Source organism: Nanorana parkeri, unplaced genomic scaffold, assembly GCF_000935625.1.
Source record: "Nanorana parkeri isolate BGI_ZX_2015 unplaced genomic scaffold, ASM93562v1 scaffold329, whole genome shotgun sequence".
In the NCBI taxonomy this organism is placed as follows: domain Eukaryota; kingdom Metazoa; phylum Chordata; class Amphibia; order Anura; family Dicroglossidae; genus Nanorana; species Nanorana parkeri.
The window spans coordinates 228,104-238,701 of record NW_017306597.1 but is presented as its reverse complement, the minus strand read 5'-3'; positions in this window follow the sequence as shown (position 1 = coordinate 238,701).

Sequence of the window (10,598 nt, the reverse complement as noted above, 5' to 3'; positions counted from 1 at the left end):
GGCCGGCGGGCGTGTGAGCGGGGTGGGAACTGCGGCTGGCGCGTGGGCGGGAGCTGTGGCCGGTCTTTACATTTAAAATTCAGTTTATGTGCAGCTACCGCGAAAATAAGACCTAGCGCTATCTTCAGGGATTTCTGTAATATAAGACCTACCACCGAACGAGGTCTTATTTTCGGGGTAGGTCTTATATTACAGAAATCACTGAAGATAGCGCTAGGTCTTACTTTCGGGGAAACACAGTATATATTATTTTGTTTATTATTTTTGGTTATTGTTAAAGTTATTTGGTTTAATAAAAGGGCTGCTGTGGCCGTTAAAATCCATGTGTTTATTGGGGGGGGGTTTTAACAGAGGGACGAAAATGGACGAATCCATCAGTCGTGAAATACCTAGGTTTGTTTTATTGTGTGCAGCACTGGACAAATTCTGGAACAGCATTTTCTCCAGGAAAGTGAGCATTTCAGCCCTTTTACTGTTTGTTTATCCATCTAAGCAAAACTAGGGACATATCTCTATGTTAGCATTTGAGTAAAGAACTGCTTCAGCCTTCTATTTCCTCAGTTGTAATGTGCATCATTAAGATAAATGAATACTTTGGTAACATCCCTGATGTAGAGTATTACAGATGCTCCCTTTGAATTTATCTCCAAGCAAAATATTGTCTATTATAATGCACATTCCAATTACATGTCCCATCCTACCATGCTACATTTTTACATTTCTGCTGTTCAACGAACAGGCACACTTTTGCTACATGTCTATTACAATGCATATCCCAATTACATGTTCCATCCTACTTAACCATGCTACAATGCAAATGCAAAGGTTAACCTGACATGAAAAGCTCAGGGTAAAAGACTTCAAGACTAATAGCGCCATTGCCGTTATTATCAAACACTGTACAATTAGAAGGAAATTACAACCGACATCTATTACCATTCATCCTACTCAACATCTAAAGCACTAAAATGAGCCACAATTAAATGAATGTGTGCATGAGCACAGTGAGTGTGTATACAGTATGTCTTATGTATTCATCCCTGGCCCCTCCAGCAATAAAGGAATAATCAGCACCTCTGCATCGCTGCTTGTTATAACCCACAGAAAAGGAGCTGTTTAACAGTGAGTGCCCTAACGATTCATAATTTATCCAGGTTAGACATAATACAAGGCTTATATCCAGGGAATATTAGTCATAAATGCTTAATCTACTGATTCTCGCCTATTAAACAAATCTGCCGTATCGAGAAATGGCTGCGATATAATGAGGCAGAACGCTCCTGATCGCTACACACATTTCACCTTTAAAAATAACTCTGGCAAATCTCTCTTGGTCCTTACTGAATTAATGGGTGCAGCATGCGTCCCGTGTTCAAATCTCCTCATTCCCGTGAAAGATGGGAGAAGAGGCGAGTCTTACGGAGATATAACCAGCGTGAAGGGCAATGAACTTATTAAAAGCCCCATTGAGGAGCCTGGCTGCAGCACATTAGATTCTCAAATGCCCAGAGAGTCTACTGGACGCTTCTGCTTTCTGGAACATAATGTTTTTAGATGGTCTGATAAAGTGAATCAGATGGTGAAAGAACTGAGACTTGCTCAGTGTGACTCTATAAATCACACCTGTAACACACACTAGACTGGCAAATCTGTGCTCTGCAAGTGAATATACTCCCTATTCGCACTCAACTGGAAGATATAAAGTGATAAATGACATGCTTTTTTCTTGCCAGACATGAATGTAACCAACCTGTTAAGCTGACGTTTTCCTTTTGATGCAGACTGTTCATATATAAAGTAAAGGATAGTCTTCCAGGCTGGTCTAATGACTGGAATGGCTGCTGTAGCCATGAACATATACTCATAGATTTGTAATGGACAGGTTCAAGTGTTACGTTTCATTTGCTTATAGATGAAAGCCAATGATGAGCACACAGGACATGAAGTATTGCAGAAAGAATACCTACCAACAACTACAGGGCCAATGGCCAATACGAGCTGAACTGTAACTATACTAATGCAAGAATCATTTTCTGCTCCCCTCTCATTGCTCCAATGGAAGCATCAGCCTTGTGTATTCATCAGAAGAAACTCTAAACCTGGCCATACACCTATAGATTATCTGCAGATTTTCTATGGTCAGATGGAAAAAGTGCAACAGATTCCTCCATCTACGCTAAACTGTGTGGATGGAGGAATCTCCCTCTGGGTAGGGTTGCCACCTCTTCAAGTGAAACCCGAACACTCTAGCGTTGCAGGACATTTTTTGGGGAGAAGGAGTTGCGGCTTATTAATATGTAAATAGCGCCGACCATTCATATGTAAATATCACAGTTGAGACTATTTTCAGTGAGGGGTCAGTAGCCCCTATCTTAATTTTGGTTGCCCCTGTCTGCCTGACATCTTGTGTCTGGGTTTCTGCTGCCATGAAACCCGGACACAGCATTCAAAACCCGGACTGTCCGGGTGAATCCTGGACAGGTGGCAACCCTACCTCTGGGCCAAGCTTCAGTATCTTGTTAGTCAGCCCCGCTGGCTCTCAAAATACCTGAACAATGCCTGCATCCAATCAGGCGATTCCCAATGGGAGATTCCTCCATCGGGTGCATTCAATTTAGCTGCTTTTAGTGAAAATAGGATTATGTGCCCAGGGGCAGATTACATACTCTGAACGCATTAAAATGTATTTAGATCCAAGCCTGGAGAAGATTGACCCAAGCTTTATAGAGGTTTGTTTGGCTGCCTCTTGATAGAATGAGTTTGCGTGCATATGCCTGTAAAGTTAGTTCTATTTTGTAAGGCATTTATGTGTATGGCACCTTTTCCTAATAAAAAGATGCTTTGGGGCCCCGCGTTGTGACTTTAGAGCAGTATAGCTCTTCTCCTACATAAGGCTTTTAAGAACCCACCCTGACCTGAACATTTTATTATGGCATAAGTGTTTTCGCATGGTAAAGTTCAGCCTTTCGGGGCGAGACTGATAGCCAGAATTCACACGTTTGTATTATCACATAGTTTTCCTTTGCTTGGCTGCATTTTTGCATGTTATGTGTTTATGAGTTTTGCAATTTATGTGATAAAATATGCATTAAAAGTGCGTTCCAAAATGTACTTACTTGGTACGTGCTTTGAAAGCATGCTGAAACACAGCGTTTTACAATGCTATAATTCTATTTTGAGCACAGGGACTCTCCATACTGATAAGGTAAGAGGTTAGGTTAGGACTGTATGTAAATTGTGAGGTTGAAAGGTCAATCCACCCAAAAGCTATAGGTGGATTCTGGTGGCTCTGAGCCAGCTGAGATCTCCCTGCCACAATGCCTGACTCTGATCCTCTCCTCCAGGGAGTTTTGGGTGTTACCGCCAACTTTCTATCTCCCAGCTCCTCCTGTTGCATTCTTCATAATATAAAATAAATACAAATATCCAACAACTGACAAAGGCCATAGCATGTGTGCAGACCCAGGAACTCAAATACAGAGATTTCACCAAGATATATAGGAAACCATCAAGTGATTTAATCAAAAACTGATATATCAAGTTTGCGTGGACTGAATGTTTCAGGGCCCATTCACACCAATTGCAGTGCGTTCCAGGGCGGCAGCAATCGCTCACTAAACTTCCTTCGTTCTGGGGCGGGAGGGGGTGTGGTGGTGTTGAGACTGCTTCAGGCGTCTAACCCCATGACCGAGTGCCCGACTTTTTAGAGGGGGTGACACCAAAATGTCAGTCACCCCCTTCAATGGTGGCACCCGGGTGCGGGCCGCACCCCCCGCACCCCTCTGTGACACCACTGCCCCATAGTTTAGGTATCACTGACAGGTCTTATCCTTCCCCCCAGCTTGTGAATGGACAGTGAAAGAAAAAGCAATCAACTGATAAGCTCATCTCTCTGTCACTTTGCTCTCCCCTCCTACCAGCATTCTACTTGCACTGGAATCACAGCTGACAGTCTCCTTGTGCTGCTGCTCCTTCTCCCAGTCTGAACTCTGCTGTGTAGGGACTACAAGAGGCTGATAGCAGGTCAAATTCAGGCACTTAATGTGATTAATGAATACAGAACTGCATTAATGTGTGTCTTTTATATCTGTCTGGAGTTATTCTTCAACTGCATTTTTCACCCATTACTATAATTAAAACATTATTATTATTATTATTATTATTGTACAGGATTTATATAGCACCAACAGTTTGCGCAGCACTTTTATGCATAATTCCTTGATTTTGCATATTTATTGTACTCTTAATTTAGTGCTTTTTGTGTCATATCTGCTGATCATAAAAAATAGAAATTTTGAATAGTAGGGATGCACCGAAACCTATAGTAGTATCGGTATCGGTGCCGATACCGAGTATTTGGGCGAGTACTCGTACACCCCCAAATGCTCTGATGCCTAGCCGGATACTTTCCGTATCAGGAAGCCGGGTAGCGCGTCATTAAATGCTGCCCGGGTTCCTGATTGGCCGAAAGGCCGACTCCATGCTCTCTCGTCACTTATGACGTGAGAGCATGGAGCTGGCATCCCGGCCAATCAGGAACCCGGGTAGAGTGTAATGACGCTCTGCCCGGCTTCCTGATTGGTTGGCAGCTGGCCAATCAGGAACCAGGCACCATGTCATTACAAGGCGCCTGGCTTTATGATTGGTTGGGAAGCCGGCTTCATGCTCCCTCATCACCTCATGCATGGAGCTGGCTTCCCGGCCACTTAGGAAGCTGGGTGCCGCGTAATTACACAGTGTCCAGCATTCTGTTTGGCCAGAAAACTGGCTCCATGCTTTCTCGTCACCTAGTGACGAGAAGCATTGGGACGGCCTCCGTGCTAATCGGGAAGCAGGGTGGCGAGTCTTTACACGCTGCCCAGCTTCCCGGCTAATCAGGAAGCCAGGTGGCGAGTCATTTATACGCCACCTGGCTTCCTGAATAGGACTCCAGTACTCCCAAAAAAATATCGGTACTCCTACTCCATACCGAAATACTGGTATCAGTGCATCCCTATTGAATAGTAGTTGTGTTGTGTGACATGTTGCCAAACAAGCATATCTGACAGATGAAGAGATCTTGGTTATGTTGATCTACATGAGTACACTGAGTGCCAGGCTGTATATCTCTGTGTACATCAGAATAAAGAAGAACCCCACAAATGTCACGCTGGTTTCTAACTGTTTACTAACAGTGGGTGGGTGGAACAGTCGTATCGGGCGGTGATCTCATGTCTGTTCCCTCCTGATAAGATGGAACTGACCTCGTAATCTCTGTCCCTCGCCCCTCCCTTCATAAAAAGTTAATACATTTTGTTCTCTGGGTCAGTTTGCTACAAAGGACAGGGGTCATTGTCATTGCGTTTTGATGCGTTCCAGAGCAGGTAAAATAGGGCTTGCCGCAGTTTTTTCACCTGCTCTGGATCTGCTCTGGATCTGCACGCTGCGATGTGAACTGGAGCTCAAAATACCATAGGAATACATTGGACGCAGTTTTGATCCGGTCTGCACCTGCTCTGCTCTGGATCTGCTCCGCGCTTGGTGTGAACAAGCCCTTAAAGAAGAACTCTGGGCTACCCCCGCACAGCAAGGGTTATTGCCCTAGGGGTTCAAATTAACTTAAAATACTCACCTGATTCTCGGTCCTGAGGCAGTGATCACTCATCTCTCTGCCCCTTCGCTCCGGCCGTGGTATGTCCCTCGGTATCCCCACATCTAATAGACCTGCATTAGACATGATGATGCCACAGGTCCTTAGACCGCCAGAGCCCGGGTTGCAGGGACTGGTCTAGCAGCCACGCAGAACCAAGTATCAGGTGAGTATATCTTATTTTGCATAGACCAAAACAAGCAGTTAAAAGAGAACTATGGAGTAAGTGTTTTCCCCCGTAGTTCTCTTTAGGATCATGGGACGACATATACTAACATCCTCCCGTGACCCAAAGCTCAGTATAAAGCGGGCTCTTGCCCACAATATACTGAGAGCGCCGCAGCCGGGACGGATCTCGATATTACTGTCTGGATCCACCCAGCTGCATGAGTGACAGCTGGCTCTGCCTATCTAGAGGCAGAGCCAGCTGTACCAGCCCCCTCCCCCGTCCGTTCCTCCAGTCAGCGCTGGAGGATCGGAGAGGGGGGGAATCCCTGCGGGGAGCGGTGACTGACATTCACCGCTCTCTGCGGGAGATGATCGGGAAGTGAGCGGATCGGCAGCATGTTTCTGCTCACTTTCCGATCTGTAGAGCCGACCTGTGACTGTTTCATTGTCACAGGTCTGCTCTAACTATGAGGATGATTGGAAATCTCCTTTAACCATTGCAGTGCAGGGGTAGCCCCCTTTTAAGGATTAGTTGTTTTTTTTTTTTAAATGCCAGAGTTCTTCTTTAAACCCATGCCAAATCTTTCTTTTTGCTGTCTGTATCTCTCCAGGGAGATTCTCTTTCACTTCCTGTTCGTAAACACAACAAAGTAAGAGCAAAGGAGAGTACACATGGAATTTAGCATAAATCGGACAAAATTCAATCCATGGGTAGTCCTATCTCCTCCACAGAAGTCGATCATTAGATTGACCTTTGTCAAAGGGACAGGTTGGAAAATTCTAGTGGTGATCAGTGCTTGCAGCCAATCAGCTGCAAGCACTGTTCAGGTATTCTGACAGTGGTGGGCACTGCTGTCAGAATACAAATCTGGAAATTCCTCCATCCACACTAACAGTATACAGGCTGAACGAAAAAAAATCTATCCGTGTGTACCCAGCTGAATTCTGTTAGACAGATATGATAGCCGTGATCTTCTGGGTTCTGCTCTAGTGGTTTCCCCTGCACACATTGAACATAAGGAGTCGCTTGCTCGGCATCAGAGAACATCTTGAAGGGAATTTATCAAAATTGGAGCAGACAAAATCTGGAGCAGCTGTGCAGGGCAACCAATCAGCATCTCTCTTCAGTTTGTTTAGTTAAGATTTGAAAATGGAAGAGAGAATTTGATTGGTTGCCATGTACAGCTGCTCCAGATTTTGTCTGGTCCAGTTTTGATAAATTCCCTTCTTTGTGTTTTTATCCAATCAATACAGGCGTTCTCTGATTGGACAAGGTAAAGAGGAGGGATGGATGATGTCACAATTGTCTCGTCTAATCATAGAACGCCTTGTATTCTATAAAAAACACAAGGGGGGGGGGGATTTAGCAAAACTGGAGCAGCTGTATATGACAACCAATCAGCGCTTCTCTTTCATTTTCAAAGCTAACTGAACAAACTGAAGAAAGAAGCTGATTGGTTGCCAACTGCTCCAGATTCTTCTGCTACAGTTTTGATAAATTCCCCCCAAGGTGTTCTCTGAATGGTGGCGGTGCCATGCCAATGACTTCCTGTGTTTTTTATGCACAGGGAAGCTGCTGGAATCCCAGCTGTAAGATCACATCCCCAGCGGCACTCCAGATATCAGATATTTATTTATTACAGGTATTTATATAGCGCCGACAATTTACACAGCACTTTACATAGTTGCACATTCACATCAGTCCCTACCCTTAGGGAGCTTGCAATCTGAGGTCCCTATCTCACATGCATACATACGAGGGCCAAATTAGACAGGAGCCAATTAATCTACCAGCGTGTCTTTGTAGTGTGGGAGGAAAGCAGAGAAAACCCACGCAAGCACAGGGAGAATATGCAAACTCCTTGCAGATAGTGACCCAGAGTGGGTTCCAACCAGGGACCCCCCCTGCTGTAAGGCAGAGGCGCTAACCACTATGCCACTGTGCTATATATAATATATCGAGCAAACTTAAACCAATCTAAAGCTTGGCATACACTGTACAGATTTTGGCTGGTTCTTGATGAACCGGCCCATATTCATTCAGTGTTGGCCCTATTGGCACCCTTCCATCCGGCATCCTTCAATCATAAAATCAAAGGAGCCAATCAGCTGCTGTCACTGTTCGTTTATTCTGACAGTGGCACACAGCAGGATATTCCTCCATCCACACTCTTCAGCATGGATGGAGGAATCCATCATATTTTTTTTCCGTTCAGCCCGCAGGTTGAAGGAAAAAATTATAACAGTGTATGGCCAGCTTTAGTCTGCCAAAAAATATAATTCCTGGAGTTCTGCTTTAGGTCTGTCATACTTTGAGGATATGCAAAATTGAGAAACCTTTTATAGTCACTTGTAAGCCTGGAAATTGTACAGAAAAAAAGTTATTTATATAAATTAGGAAGTTTCCAAAGAAAAAGACAAATGAAAATAGGCAGTGGTTGTACTTACGTGTGAGACATGGCTGGCGCAATAAAAGTCGTCTGTTCCCTGGGTTTAAAAAAAAATTATTAATAATCAGTCAAATCGAATGAGGTGCAAGGTTTCCCCCTGATCCCTGCGAACATTACATCAATCCTTCATTGTAGGAGCCATTGCTGGAGCTTAAAAGCCTCAGACATGACTATGCTGCTGCTGCTGCTGTTTGTTTGGTTGCTAAGGACGGTTACTAAGGAAATAGTGACCAGCCTCTGCCAGGTACACAGGACATTCATTGCATCGCTATAGGTGACAGACACTGTCCCTTGCTGCATGACACTAGTGACAATGACCCCTGTCCTTTGTAGCAAACTGACCCAGAGAACAAAATGTATTAACTCTATAATAATGGTAATAGGGTGATTAAACGTGTATAATAATGGGTTGTACATTAATGACGTATAATAGGAAGTGTCAGATTTATACAAGTTACAGATCTTTTCTACACAGGGACCCTGGAGATGTGTGATCATATTGGGAGTGATAAGGTGTGATAATGAGATGTATTACACCCACACAGAAGGACAGCTAGGGGCTCTGAGCAGAGAAAGCTGATGACGCACAACGTGGTAGCTCTATGCAAGTCTGTGTCTGTGCTGATTTGCTCGTCCCTTGGATACGCTTTGTTTACACTCAGTCACCCATGGGTACGGCTTTCAGACACAGGACGCTGTGCATGCTCAGTTCTCTCTGTTAGGGGACTGGCTACAGAAGCACGTGGCTGTGAATAGGAGGAGAGCATGCTGTTCTGGCAGCTGTCTGTCACAAGCGCACTGTGTGTATGAATGCACGGGTGTTTCCGGGGTCCTAATAGACCAGGGGCACACAGATTCAGGCTACATTCACACTAGGTGCGATTAGATTAGTTTATATGCGTTTAAAAGGGTTTTTTTTTACACATATATATGCATCTTATGATTTCCATTGCATCTATTCACACGTGCGTTTTGATCCAAAGAGATTGCATTTAGATTAACCAAAACGCATGTAAATGCAAGAAATCTAATTGGCTACTCCAGTGGACTATTTCAATGGTCAAAGAACAGATGCATCTAAACCCATATGCGTTTAAACGCATGTCATTTTAAGCATCTAGAAGCATAAACAAAGCATCTAGCCTGACAGGTTTTGCAGACAAATCTGCATAAAAACACAATTGGCAAGTGTAAATGAAGCCTAAATTGTTGCTGTTAGGGTGCCATGAAGGGAATTTATAAATTCAGGAGCAGGCAGAATCTGGGGCAGATGTGCAGGGCAACCAATCAGCTTTTATCTTTCATTTTTAAATCTTAACTGAATAAATAAAAAAATCAAGCTGGTTGGTTGCAATGAGCAACTGCTCCAGATTCTGTCTGCGCCACTTTTGATAAATTCGTTCAGGGAATGCGGCAAAAACGTGCAATGCGCTTGTGGTGCAAGTTCTTGTTAAGGCCAGGCTGACACTTGCCCAATCAGTGACCGCGCGGCAATCATGCACGAAACCGTGCGGATGGCTGTGCGGTCACGGAGTCGCACACCAATGATGATTGCGCTGGTTATGCCATTCTTTTCCAATGGAACCCCAGTAGCACCGGGTGGATCGCGCGGTTTCCCGCCGCAATTCTGCCCGTGCAATTGAGCACGATCGCGGCTAAAAAAGCCATGCGTCGTGAAAAAAGGTACATGTACCTTTTTTCAGCGATTGCCACGTGGATATAACCCTATTGAAATCAACGGGGCCACGCGCAAACACTGTGTGCAATCATGCACAATCGCACGGTCCCGAGTTTTTTCCGGCGCACTGATGCGCATTAAAAATCAGTACAGCAGCAGCTGCAAGGCATTCAGGAGGTGATACTGCTGCCTCGTAAATGCCATGATTTTTCATTGAACTAACCATTCGCCTCTATGGTGCCACCTGCTAAACGTGACATGCTGTATGACTTTTGCCGCCCCATAGAGCAAAACATTGCGGCCATGGCAATGTACACAGCACTGTCTAACAATGCAGCTAGTGGCTGAGGAGAGGTAAAACTGTGCATCAAATGCCTGATTTTACCACCTCCCGCAGCCGCTGTCTAAATGAGACTTAAAGGTGGCCATAGACTATTGAAGCGGATTGCGCAATTTCTGTACAATCACCTTTAGATTTGCCATAATGAGGAAAAAGCTAAACAATCAGTTTGTATCAAATGAAGTAGGTCCTTGCACTATGTAGTTGATGGGAGATCTAAAGCAGATCATACAAACAGATTGTATAGTAGATAAATAACACAATGTTACAAAACTGGATAATGCATAAAATGTATCATCTCCATATCTCAAAGAATACCCAGGGCACTCAGTT